Genomic DNA, 14,671 nt, shown 5'->3' on the forward strand with positions numbered 1-14,671 from the left:
TGCACCCTCATATTTAGTGATACACATTTCGAAACTCAATTTTAGCATTATTACGGACTAGTGCTCACCCAGAATATTCTGAAGCATCCCCAGCCACCAAAGTCTGGCGACAGGCCTGGCTTGCATACACGACCATATATTCTGAACAACGCTTATAGCTTATGATTTCAGACGAGATAAATGTGAAGATAACCAACTGAATAACCTCGTGAGAGCAAGACATAAATTCTATAGCTTTATTGCCCAGACAAAAAAACATTCGTCCTAATTTCTTTATTCCTTTTTTATAGCTGGCTTTATGGCAATGTACGAATTTTCAAAAGCCAAAATCACAACCGAAACGCAACACTGTTCCAACACACAACAGACGGCTGCCCCACTTGTTTGCAAACATCAAAAGCTACGTATTTAGTAAATTTATGAAGGTGGTAATGTACGTTTCTCTATTATTAATTTTACTCGCGTCTCTATCCTAACAGAAACTGATGGATAAAGAAATCAAACTACATAAATAAACGGTAGCAAAACCGTTCAGAAATTATATAACACTAACATATTCAGTAACAATAACAAATTTAATTTATCTTCGACAATTTTTAGTTTTGCCAATTTTGAATATAGCGCCCCTGCTTAAAACTTCTTACCTACTTCATAATTGCATTTCTAGCTCTGCCTTGAAGGAAGCTTTACTTCTTGGACTCATCCCCTCCCCCAAAATGACTGCCCTTGTGGAAAAATTTGAGGCCATTATTATTATTTCAAATTTGACACAAGGCCAATAATTTCGGGGAGTGGCTAAGTCGATTACATCGATCACAGTTTTCAGAAGGTACTTATTTTATCTCAAGCCGGTCATTGTCTCGAATTCAGATAATTCATGTAAGCGTTGGTGTACTAAATAGCGTGCGGTAAAAAAAAAATCTCAATGAATTGAGATTTGCCTGCTAGATGGAGAAAGGAAACAAGAACCTAGTGCTCGATCATGAAGCTCGCACGCATCCACACACACACACATTGCGTCGGATTAAAGGAGATGGACAGTTTATTGGATCTAAATATTCTCTTCCATGGAAAAGAAAAAAAATTACTCTATTTACTGTACGTGTTTTAAGGATTTCGTAGCTTTGAACATTTCACTTGATTAAATATGGCTGACATCTGATTCACATTCGTTCTTATATTTCTTCTTTGCTTTCTTCCTTCTGTTTTCATTTCCTCTTCTTTTTCCCACATCAATATTACCATCCTTCTATTTTCTTCTTTCCTCCTCCACCCTTTTCTACTTTTCTCTCTTGACTGTTTTCCTTACGTTTTTCCATTTTTTCCCCTCCTCTTTACCCTTTTTTTCTTTTTCTTTCTCGTCTCTTCTTTTTCATCCTTCCCTTATACACTAGTTTCACTGCTTCCCTTTCTCATTTCCACCCTAATTTATCCTATTTCTCCTAGTTGTCCCCAAACCTATCTTTTAACCCAACCAAAAGCAACAATATCCCAAAACTTCTAATGAATAACAGAGCGCCGACAGCAATTACATATCTATTAATATTTGCCCAGCAGATGATGACATGTTAATGAAACGTGTTAAAAGCACTAATCTGAGAAGATAAAGGATGAAAACTAAAGGGACGTGCAGTTTGTTTTCTTCGACCAACGCAGTCACACAACAACTAAATAAAAATGTGCTGACAACGATAATTTGTGCTAATGAAGGATCAGCATGAGAAAGTTTGTGTGTGTGTGCGCTCCCTGAAGGAACCAGAAAGACTATGAACGACTATTAAACATGAAATCACTTACAATTCATTATTCCTCTATTCTCTAACTGGTTTCAATCATTGAACTCTGTCATGGTAGGACACTGCCCTCATAATGATTTCAAACTTTGGCACAAGACCAGCAATTTTAAGGGAGGGGTCAGTCGATTACAAAGACAGACGAAATGCATTTTGCCCGGCGTGCTAACGATTCTGCCAGCTCGCCGCCTTAAACAACCATAATGACCCTAGAACTTACACAATCTGGTACTTATTTTATCGTTCTGTTTCTATAAAATCGATATGTTATGCTTTTGGGCACAGTACCGACTTTTACGCCAGTAAATATAAATAGACATACACACACACTCGTTCAACTCGCTTCTGTACAGTTTCCACCAACCAAGCTTCATTCATAAGGTCTTAGTCAAAACGAAACCGCAGTAATATAAGTAATACACAGTGGCCTCTTCCTTATTAGTTAAATTTTACTGCAGCTTCCATTCAAGATTATTTATTTCCAACTATATACTTATCTATCTCCTTCAGGATTTTGTATTATGTTAATCAGTTGTACCTTTTCTCCACTGTTAAGAGATGCAGCAATTTTATTTCGCTCTGGTTACCTGTAACTCTAGTTAGGTAATTTTAAGGCAAATATAATGAAGTATCTTGCTGATTCAATACAGCGTTTCCTCTTGAAGGCAAAGAATTCACAACAACTACTATTTTCGCAACTAGTTTTCTGAAGCTTCTATAGATTTCATCAACTTCTATTGAAAGAAGTTAACCTGAATAGTTTGGCTATTCCTGAAAACTGGCTCTAAAAGAACAAGTGAAAGAATGTGAAAATAAGTTGAACTAAAGAAACAGAAGGGTTAATATTAGACAGAAATTCGTGTGTATTTATCTTTGTTCCATCGCAAACTGTTTTCTTATTGAAAAAAAATAGGCAAAAAAGAACAATGCAATCACTCTATTTTCATGAGGGATTTTTTTTTTTTTGTAGGTGAGTGTAGTGTGAGGAATTTATTATTGCTGTCTTACCCTCATCTCTTCTGATGCTTTCCATTTACTTTCCTTACCCGTCTCATCTTCTTTCCCAACTCCCTTCAGCCTCTTTCTATTTCCTGTTTTCCCTTTTTCCATATTTCTCTTCCTTTCTTGTCCTCTTATTTTCTCTTCCTTTTTGTCTCTTTCATATAGTTTGCTCGTTTTTGTTTTCTATCTTTTTTATCTTCCTTTTCTCTTTATTTGCAAATCTCTCGTCTTTCCTTTGTCAGTCCATCTTTTCTATTTTCCCCCCTCTTCTCTATTCCCATCTCATCTCTATCTCGGAAAGAACGACTGTAAACTACTAAGTAGAAGGAATTCTAAATAAAACAAACATAAAAATACAGAAAATAATAAACCAACGTACAAACCAAAGCAAATTCTATGAATGTGTAACGAAGACGAGCAGCTGTTATTACGTTGCAACGGAATCTGATATATCAAAGAGATGCTAAACATTCGTGTAATATATATTCATATTTACTTTTCAAAATATCCTCATCACATCCTCACCGATACACTATATATACACCTCTTTACTGTTTCCGAGATATATACCACATCATGCCATTACTCCTTCAGTGATAACTTTTCAATATTGCAATGGATTTATTAATTTCTAACATAGGCACAAGGCCATAAATTTGAGAGAAAATTCAAGTCTCACCTGGTGAACTCACATTCAGAACATTGCAATAACTGCGTCCCTTCCTCTTTAAAACTGAAACATACTTCAGCTCTCAACAGTTGCTAAAACTTTACAAAGCTCAAGCGAGACCCACAATGGAAAATTGCTCCCACATAGGGAGCGGTGCTGCTAGAACACACAGAAAAATACTAGACGGCATTCAAAAGAACTCAACTGGTTGGCAAAAAAATTGTTCACCATACCCATTTATGAGCCGTATACGTGTTCTCCTCTCATTGTGCCTTTTCAACCACTCTACAATACCCTCTGACTTGGCTGGTCTTGTTTCACTTCAACCCAAGCCAACATAATTTAGATGTTTCTCCTCTCTTCATTTGTTCATTCACACTACCCCTCCTTTCAGACTCTGCTCTAGTCATTATTATCCAGCCCCCTTTCTCCAGAAAGTGTCAACCGACTGAAATTCCGCCTCTGCCCATGTTTTTTTTTGTGTTTTTTTTTTGCAACTATCTCTTCCTTCAGATCAAACTGTATAACAATCTAATGTCTAGAACAGTAGTTATAACGTTGACTTCGTAAAAATATCAAAATCAATTCCATAGCAAAGAGCCCGAGCATTTATCCGCTTGGCACTTAAAGTCCATGTTGATTCATGTGTCTACGAAGGAATGATTTCTTTAATAGGCATATATTCATTGAAATGATCAGGAAATTGTGATTTTTATCCCTTTATCTCAAACATTATGATCTTATACAGCTTGAGCGCAAAATGGAAGTAAAACAAACAGCACAACAGTAATTCTTAGTAATAGTAAAGCCCTCTCTTTGTTAAGAAGCATTATTTCGAGCAGAGATAGTTTTAAGTTTGTATTCTCTAGATTTATGATCAGGTTTTCAGCTCAGTAGCAACAGCTAATGAAACAACTGTCAGTTATAGAGCGACCTTGCTATGCAAAGCGAAAAGAATATATATATCTTACAATAGTACCTATTTACAGAACCACTGAAGAGTCAAGTATTTTTATCAAATCATAGACAACGAAAGCTTGGCAAACAGACCTGGTACGATTCTCAACAACAGTTATAATAATAGAGCGCAGAGTCGGCAAAAACGTAAGAGCGCCGTCGTGCACGTTCAATAGTACATGTTTAGTCACGCAAGGGAGTTCGAGAGAAATTCGGCAAGATGGAACAAGACTGCTTCCTGGCTCCTTTTCTCTCAAAATTAAACGTGGTGATTTTCTTTTTAGAGGGGAATCCAGCAGACAGTCTCTGGCCTCTATTCATCTCCCACCATGCGCGCGCGCGCGCGTCTGGTCTCCGGACCAACTGAATCTCTCTCTTACAGGCCACGAGACTCACTATCAAAGTTTTGAATTCAAATCTCCCAAAGCGGCCTTTGTCTGCCTTTTATTGATAGTAATATAGTCACATAGTAACCAGACGGGGTTGACAGGCTCAGACGACCTCCCTTACCCTCATATTCAATACTCCATGCACATATAATTATCTAGAATTTGATTTTGTGTTAACTGCAAATGAAACAGCTGATGATTAACCTATTTTAATGATTGAAAAATTCTTGCTATAACTAGGAGTGAAATCGTGATCCCTGCCTGGTAATTAAGAATAATTAATTTCGACAGAGATGTATTTGCAGTAGTAAATATAAACATATACGCGCTCGTTTGTGAAACCAAAAATATTATACAGGAGATTTTCCAAAAGGTGCCTTCTGGATGAAGAACATATAATTAACTGCTGGCTAAAATATTCGATAAAAGTAACACGACTAGAGTATCAAATCAATTGATATTAAACTCATAATGAGAAGAAAAGTTATAAGCGTTAACGACAATTCTTGTCAAGATGAGCAAGAAAAAGAACTCAGAAATCAAAATTTAATAAAAATGAACAGAGACATGCAATAGTAAGGGAGTTTTACCGTTACTAGTTACAATGACAACTCCGGACATGTTTCGCCACCCTTCTTGGCAAAACAGTGTAAAATGTCTAATCTTTTAGTTCTCTCCCTTGTCCCTCTTTGAGGATTGTAAACGCTAATTGCTTCTTTGTATTGCTAATGCAATTTCAATTGGCTGTTCTAGGAAATAGCCGTCCTCCAAGCCACAAAAATAGAAAATTCGGTATGGAATGGTCAAACACTGGCCCTGATCATATAGGGTACTGCAGAAACACTGGAAAATATGGTGGAAACGGTGACCATTGGAGATGTAGTGTTGAGAGCGTGGGTGGAGGGCAGAACCCCTCGTTGCTTTAAATGTAGCCAAAAAGGTCACATTAGAGTACACTGCCCTCTACAGAAGCAGAGAAGTCAGGAGGAAGTCGGAAAGGAGCCGGAGAAGGCGCAACAGGAAGAAAAGAGAAACGAAGAACAGTGGATGGTAGCTCCAAAGAAAAAGGAAGAGGAAGAAAGGACAGAGTGAAGTAGAACCCCAAACCATACCTACCCACCCACCCCATACCCTCTCAGACCCACTCTCCCCCACAGACACCAAACCCACCCATTCCCCTCCTGCACAATGCAAGAGAAAAAAAAAGAAATACAAACACACAAGGATCAACAAACTCCCCCTCCCACTGAAAATTGTTTCGCGTGTATGGTGGTTGAAGGTGTGGACAAGGAACTGCTCAATAAGATAACAAAATGGAAGACTGCAAGATTTGACCATGTCAATGGTTGGACAAACATTGATGGATGGCACTCATGTGTTCTGGTGCCCGAAAGCCAAAAAAACGAAATATTGAAATTCAAGGGGGTGATCTGTGATTTAAAGACGATACCAGACAATATAAAGTACGAGGAGCTGACCGAGAAATATGGTATAGACATTCTAAAGGACTCGGAATTTAAAAGATAAAAGGAAGCAAGTGATGCTGCTTGAGGTGGGGCAAGTAGCTCATTTTCATTATCATTGTATCATTCATGTATATCATCCGTTTGAATTTATTTTTTCATTTTATTTATTTTCTTCGTTTTTATATGTCCCCACATGTTTGTATTGTCTCCTCTTCATTGGCCCCTCGTGGGTAATTTTAAAAAATCATCTCTTCTTCGCCGAACTTCGACCTAGACGCATCGTTGTCGTGGAGAGCAGCTAAGTTTGTCCACACGTGGCCTAAGCCACAGAAATTACTTCCAGCGGCAACCGTGTATGGCAGGCCTTTCCATTGTACTCCTTGCGCGAAACCGACTGGTAAGATCAGCCCTGATGGATGTATAATACTATACATTTCGGATAATATACCCACTCTATTGACAGATATACGAGTGCATCTTTTCCCTGACTTATGGACTCTAAGACGATTCACTGATATATATATATATATATATATATATGAAGGTACAAAAAATGTATTTTTAAATTAATGAATGAGAGAATATAATAAAAACGTTTTTAGAATAGTGTCTTTGTTTCATTGAAATCAATGTAAAACTTTACATTACGCATCTCCAGCAACATTGACGTAATCAGCTACATAATTACTTAGTAGACATTGAGATGCTCGTTAGTTATTTTTGTTCGATATTTAGATTTAATATGATTCAAGTGAGAAAAAAGATGCTTCACACAAATAAATACTCCCAAAACACAAAATTGCATGCAAACATCTTTGAATTGTGAATATTTATTAGAAGTCAATTATCTTCAAAGATCAGAATTTTTGTGCGATTTGACATCAATGCTTCTCCGTAAATCAATAATTACGCTTATAATTACTAACAGTTCTTTGCATATATATTCCAAGTTATTTGTCCTAACTGAAAGCTATGTTAAAAAACTGCATATTTCAGAAACCTCCTTAAATTTGTTAAAATCTCTTAAAATTTGAACTCAACATGTTCTTTAAAAACCCATTGCAAACTCTTCCTAATTATTATGGTTTGCGTTTGAAGTTATATTTATCTCATCAAACTTACCTTTAGTATTTAAAAAACGTGTAAGATCATTTCTGCAAAACTGAGTTAGCCACAAAGCTAATTTCATTATGAAAGAATTAGTGAAAGAGATCATGCTTGTTATATTTTTATTTTTACTTTGTAATGCAATATTGATGAAAATGTTAATTTTCGAAGCCATTCTTTTGTCTTTCAGAACGGTTGTATTTTTTATCTTTCAGTCATTAAGTAATTTTCTTTGATATCTGGTAACAATTGCCTGAATCTAACAAAAACTGATCTTTTACTCAGTCATCTAAGTTCGTTGTGAAGACGTACATTTCTACTATGTGCATCAATTTCTTCTAAAAGACATAAATAATCTTCTTTGATGTGTTTTGGCTTTGATAGAGTCTATATTTCTTTACGGTTACAATCATAACTTCAAAGTTCAACATTTCCACTTGTCGCTTGTTAGTGTATTAAGCAATGATAAGCAACAACATTCGGAAATTCTTAATCTTTTCTACAATATGCAATTGAATGATTGAAAGCAAAATCAAAAATATATCAATTTCTAATTGAAAATTCGCTTTCAATCGGTAATAGGAAGACACCCAAAGCATGCCCGTCACTAAGGGGGTACACTGGACAGGACTTTCCCCTCACTATTCAATGGTGCACCCTCAGATTTACAGTGATACACTTATTTCGAAACTCCACTTTAGCACAATCACGAGTTAGTACCCACCCAGACCATTCTGAAGCACCCCCAGGCACCAAAGTCTGGTGATAGGCCTGACCTAAGGAGACAGAATTCTAAATCTTATCCGTTGTCCAGTGAAACTGTAAAGGGGGGTAATGTGAGAATAAGAGTAAAAAAAATCTGTTGGAAAGTGATAACTTTGTTTTTGCATGATGTGTTAGGTCTATTTGCAAGTTAACAAAGTGAACAGAAAGTATTACTTTGGATGGACTTGAAAAAAATTATTAAATAACACCTGTCTAATCTAATTTTGTTAACGCCCACTTTTTTATCACCTGGTCGACAAATATGTTTATATCTGACATCTATAGCTCTTAATACTTAAATATTATTCGCTTACTTCAATCCTCTCCATCTAGCTATTTTGCCTCTTTCTCGTTTCTACATTGTCTATCTTACTTCACTTCGATTCTCTGCCTCTTCGCCTGGCATCTTCTCTCTCTCTCTCTCTCCACATACACACACACTTATTAGAACAGATAATATTTGGTAGACCTATGGCCGTTCAACAATCAGATTTAATACCAAGATTTATGGTCGAACATAAATCACATTTTTTTTTGTCCGTAAGTGGCTTTATTTAACTGGATCTAAGCAGATTAGTGGCAGAGATCATGTTTATTTCACAGGTTAAAAAAATAGCTCCATGAACACAAAAACAATTTGATGTCATTTAATAGAAAATAGAGGAATTGAGATACCGGAAGAATTTGTGAAACTGTAAAACATTAAAATTATTTGAAGACACACAAAAACATTCCACTTTGTCTCATTCTACATAGTTGCAGATGTGAAGGGCTACTCCTCTCCAGAATGAATTTCGATCTTTTTGGCTTGTATTTATTTCATTTATTTAAATAAATGAAAGTAGCTACTAAACGTTTAAAACTTAAACCGGAAGCCTCATCAACTATCAAATCTCAGTCTTGCTGAAGTCAGCATTGACCAACATGTCTTAGACAACATACGATCCCTGACCCAATTTTAGAAAATAAACATCGAAATTTTATGCCACTGTATACTATAAAATAACATTTCTCCTCCATTATAAATATGAGATCTTGTATCAAAGTAAGAAATTCATTGAATTTTTCTATTTTATGGTACTACCCACTTAGAGTTACCCAATTTAACACCCTTCCACTCAACATCTGGAACGATATCTTCAGTCGGATAGCATATGTAAGTAGCTATGATTGCTATTCATGCATATTCTAACAAATACTCGTATTGTCCACACAATTTTTTACCCATCCTGGGTGGAAAACGTCCTGCAACCCCAAGTGCTAAAAGTTCATATCAGGGGGTAAAAGCAAAACAATAGGTGAATCACAGGCTTTACCTATGATGAAATTGGAACTTAGCACTGCAAGTTAGCGAAATATTCGCTGTGGTTCCTTCGATGAGGAACAGTATCGAGCCAGAATCTCGGATTTACATCGAGCGACATGACACTATTAAAGGCATAACATGCTTTACTAAGAATACATCATAGTACTGATGAGAGATATGAACACGCAACCACTCGATTAGCAAGTCTACATCCTGAGGAATCGGTCAGTTGCGACTTTCACTCAACGATGCTAATGCTTTTAATGGTAGTGGAAAGGAACGTCATCACTTTCTGTCCCATGTCGATATATAATGAACAAAATTATTATTGTAAAATGAAAAAATAGAAAAAAGATATTGATGTCGCTAGCTTAATAAATGCACGATAAACAAAATCTGCAACATAATTTCGATTTGTCGTTTTTAATTGCTTCAGTTATTGTGTTAATGTTTTTGGGAAAGTCATGGGCTTCACAACCTTCCATTTATCACTTACGGAACTTAGAATAACATCTCTTACTACGAAATACTATTTGCTTGTTTGTTTGTTGTTTTTTCTTCTTTCAGATCATTTTTTTTTATTTGTGTGAGTGAGTGTTATTTTGTTTTTAATGTTATCATTCTAAATATTATCTTCGTTGCCATCCTTATTATTTACTGCTTTTGTTGCTGCCGTTGCTGCTTGCTTCGTCTAACTCTGATGACGTCAAAAGACATCAAACTAACAAAGCTGCAGATCAATAAATCAAAGCATCAACAATACCTTTCCGTACTTTTCCACTATTTTTTGCCGTCTCCTCTCCGCCTCTTTTTAGCATTCATAGATATATTATTATTATTATTATTATTATTATTATCGTGGCCATCATAATTATTATTGAAAGTAATTGTTAGAGAAGCACGTGTGGACCCACTCAAACTGATAAGATAATTTATAATGACGTAATAGCTATGTCTTTGAATTGTTGGTCCCATTAGTGGAAACTAAAACTCTCTCAGGTTAATGTATTCCAATAAGTGATAAGGACGACCAGCTAAGGATGCTGGGACTATAAAAGACTTTAATTTTGTAGTAAAAAGAACATATTTAAATTACTGGACCCATATACTACAGGGAGTTAAATTGGATATCAGGGTCAACTGAATTTGAGACAGACACGGATTTGTTCCTCCAGTTTAACGAAGAATCTTACATCTCACAATATGGAAATATTTCTCATGGTACCAGCAGACAAAATGGAAAAGATGTTTCCCCAGAGAATATCGAGGGAGATGCGCTGGGACAGCCACTCTGACTCACGGTGCTCGCACTTGCAGACGACAATCTCTGCCCCGATAGCAATGATATGGTCCGGAGGCCAAGAACCCCGGAGATCTCAACTACTACAGTCTCGACCATGAGCCTATCGGAGAGCGACCGATACCTCGACAGTTTGCTTTTCTCGGCCTGACGAGCACCCAATTAAACTTCTGGCGAAAACACACCTATCCTAACATAAAAGATATTTTTAGAAGACAGGGCATTTTGTGAGATGAACGGGGTGAAATAGTATTTTTCACTTCATCGTTTGATAGTACCAAGTTATACATGAAAATATATGGTTTCAAAATTTGAAAATTCCTCCTTTACAATGAATAATTGGACATATTTGGATTAAAGGTCTTCCATCTAAACAGGAAATTAAATTACGAAAAAAAAATGCTATTTGTCCCTTAACCCTTGTATTGCCATATTTCTACAGAAATACACTATCTTTAAATTAGTTTTTAAAATAATGAATAACTTAGTAAAACAACTTTTATCATTATTGAGCTGGTGACCGAGTATAAAGTAATACATAAATTTTGATATAAAAGTTCTAATTTCCATTAATTCAGAACAGGACGTTTGTATCAAAGAACCAGGAGCAGTTTCAGGCAAGTTGGTATCAAAAGGGTTAAAACAACAATTCAAAGCTGGTGCTACTTCAGCGTGCGCTCTACCGCAGTATCTTGTCTAATCTCTGAAATCCCCTGATCTGGGTTAGGATGAGATTTTAAGGTTAGGCTGTACGCTAAAGTGTAATTAGCCAGGCAATCCGTACACTAAAGTGGCACCTTAAAAACTTCATGAACAACTGTGTCCAATCAGACAAACTAAAAGTTGGTATATAAAAAAAAACATCCACAGGCGTATGAGTGGCTGTGCTTACGAACCACATGGTTCCAGGTTCAGTCCCACTGCGTGGAACCTTGGGCAAGTGTCTTCTACTATAGCCTTGGGCCGACCAAAGCTTTGAGAGTGGATTTGGTAGACGGAAACAGAAAGAAGCCCGTCGTATATATATATATATATGTGTGTGTGTGTGTGTGTGTCTATGTTTGTCCCCCCAACATCGCCTGACAACTGATGCTGGTGTGTTTACGTCCCCGTAACTTAGCGGTTCAGCAAAAAGATCCCGACAGAATAAGTACTAGGCTTACAAAGTATAAGTCCTGGGGTCGATTTGCTCAACTAAAGGCGGTGCTTCAGCATGGCCACAGTCAAATGACTGAAACAAGTAAAAGAGTATACACATATCCCATCCAACTAAAAACTCCTGCAAGAAAACAAACCAGAAGCGTATTCAATACTCTAAACTTGAAGGCGAAACCATTGACAAAATTAGAGATAGAGCAGAGTCGAACACTTACTCTTAAGAGTACTTAGTTTCGCAAGGAAATATATAATAAAATTGGAAACATATGGTACTTGCTGGCTATAAACGTCTGCCGCAATATTTGTTGAAAAATATTAACATTGCCTTGCTTAACCAAGTCAATGACAAAATGTGTCAGTTACGTACTTCTAAGTCCTTCGGAAGTCTCTTTCCTGAAACAAATATACATAACTGCAAACTCTGAGCTAGTTTCCTTATCAAAACAATAAATCATAAAAACTCATTACCTTCAACAGATAATAGATAATCCACCACCTTTTCTTAGATATCTAGACATCATATCGTAGTCTCTCAACATCTCCACCACTTACATAAGTTTCCTTCCTAAATCATCGTATTTATTCCAATTTTTACCAATACGTTGTTGTATTTCGGGATGGTAATTTTTTTTTTTTGCCAAATTGACACACGCACTATCTATATTTTTTTCTTCATTCGTTTATTACTGTTCTTAATGGTTTATTTCGTTCTATCTCTTTACGAAGATACATTACATTAATTTTATCTAAGAATCACATTAACTTTGCATGCAACTCACAATAAATGTTCATCCTATTAATCGAATTTATTGTAAACAAATATATTTAATATACTGTTAATCACTTACCCTTATCAATGTTATATATCTACCGATGACTGCAAGATGGAAGATCGTTAACGAGTCGAACAAAATGCTTAGCAGCATTTTTTTTTCAGATCTTTACGTTCTGAGTTCAAACTTCCACGAGGTTTTCGATTTTGGCTTTCATCCTTTCGGGACCGATAAAATAATACCAGTCGAGCACTGGGGTCGATAACATCGACTGCCCCGCCACTCAAAATTGCAGGCCTTGTACCGAAATTAGAAAAAAATATCTACTAATAACAAGTGCTTATATATCACCACACTACGCCTACCAAATTATTCAAGTTTTCGATCCCTTCATTTTTTTTTTGTTATGTATTTATCTTATTTTTATTCATATTTTCATTCTTGTTTACCGTTAATGTTTGTAGCTTACACATTTGTTCACGTGATATTATTCTTGTTTGTTCTTGATTTTATTGTTTATATATATATATATATATGTTTATAGGCTGCATAATAACAGACTTCACTAAATTTACTAATTATTATCTATTTACGACTTCATTATTACTTATTTTATTCTCTTGTTCCATTTATTATTCATAAGCAACTAACACCCGGTCAATAATCTTATTAATGACCTTACTAACACTACTTTGCTGTTTTGCATCATTTAACGCTGCATTTGCATTTATCCAGCATTCAAATTTTTAAGGAGATAGAACGCGCGCGCGTATGGATGCAATTGTATGAATATACGAGCGTGACGGGATGTTTGTATGTAAGGTATATATGTGTGTTTATACACACAAACACACGTGTGAGTGTATATAGACAGACAGACAGACAGACAGACAGACAGATATTAGGTTGTCAAGAAGGTTCTTGCGGTTTTTAACCTTTAAATTCAGATGTACATATCTTGGCTCAAACAAAACTTTATTAATCGAAATAAACACCATCAGAATCAACACACTTTTGCCAACGCGAAACAAGTTTATTTATGCCAGTAGCGTAAAAATCCTGCGTTCTGGTGGCGATGAAGTCGTTGAAGGCGTGTTTGGCATCGTCTTGGTTTTTGAAGCATTTCGCACGCAGTAAGTTGTCGAGATATTTGAAAAAGTGATATTCGGGAAGCGAGAGGTCTGGTGAGTATGGCAGATGTGGCAGAGTTCCGTAGCCCGATTCGTTCAACTTCTGCAGGGTCAGTTGTGCGGCCGAGCGTTGTCGTGGAGAAGAATTGGTCCTTTTCTATTGACCAATGTTGGCTGTTGTTGTCGGAGTTTCTTATGCATTTCATCCATTTGCTGACAGTACTTCTCCGCTGTAATGGTTTCGCTTGGATCCAAAAAGCTGTGATGGCTGAGACCGGCCGCAGACCACCAAACAGTCACCATGACCTTCTTTTGGTGCAAAATTGGCTCCGGGAAGTGCTGTGGAGCTTCGACGGCGTCCAACCACTGAGCTGAGCGTCGCCGGTTGTCGTAAAGAATCCACTTTTCATCGCAAGTCACAATCCGGTCAAGAAACGGGTCATTCTTGTTGCGTAAAAGGGAGGACGACACTGCAAAACGGCATTTTTTTTTATTTGGTTGTCGTTCAATTCGTGCGGCACCTATTTCTCAAGTATTTTTGTTTTTCCAGTCTCTTTCAAGTGGTTGGAAATTGTCGTATACATTACGTCTAATTCAGAAGCAAGATCTCGAACAGTTGTGCGTGGATTAGCTTCAACTAAGGATCTTAGTTGATCGTTGTCAACATCGGATGGCCGACTACTACGCTTATCATCTTCAAGACTCTCGTTACCGCTACGAAATTTCTTGAACCGCCATTACGTTCATTAGCGGTTCCTGGGCCAAACGCATCGTTGATATCGCTTATACTAAAACCAATGCGTTTGCATTGGTATTCCCCTTAAGTTGGAGAATGAAATTTGCTTAGAGGGTGCA

This window comes from Octopus bimaculoides, chromosome 21 (genome assembly GCF_046866305.1).
Source record: "Octopus bimaculoides isolate indiv1 chromosome 21, ASM4686630v1, whole genome shotgun sequence".
Classification (NCBI taxonomy): domain Eukaryota; kingdom Metazoa; phylum Mollusca; class Cephalopoda; order Octopoda; family Octopodidae; genus Octopus; species Octopus bimaculoides.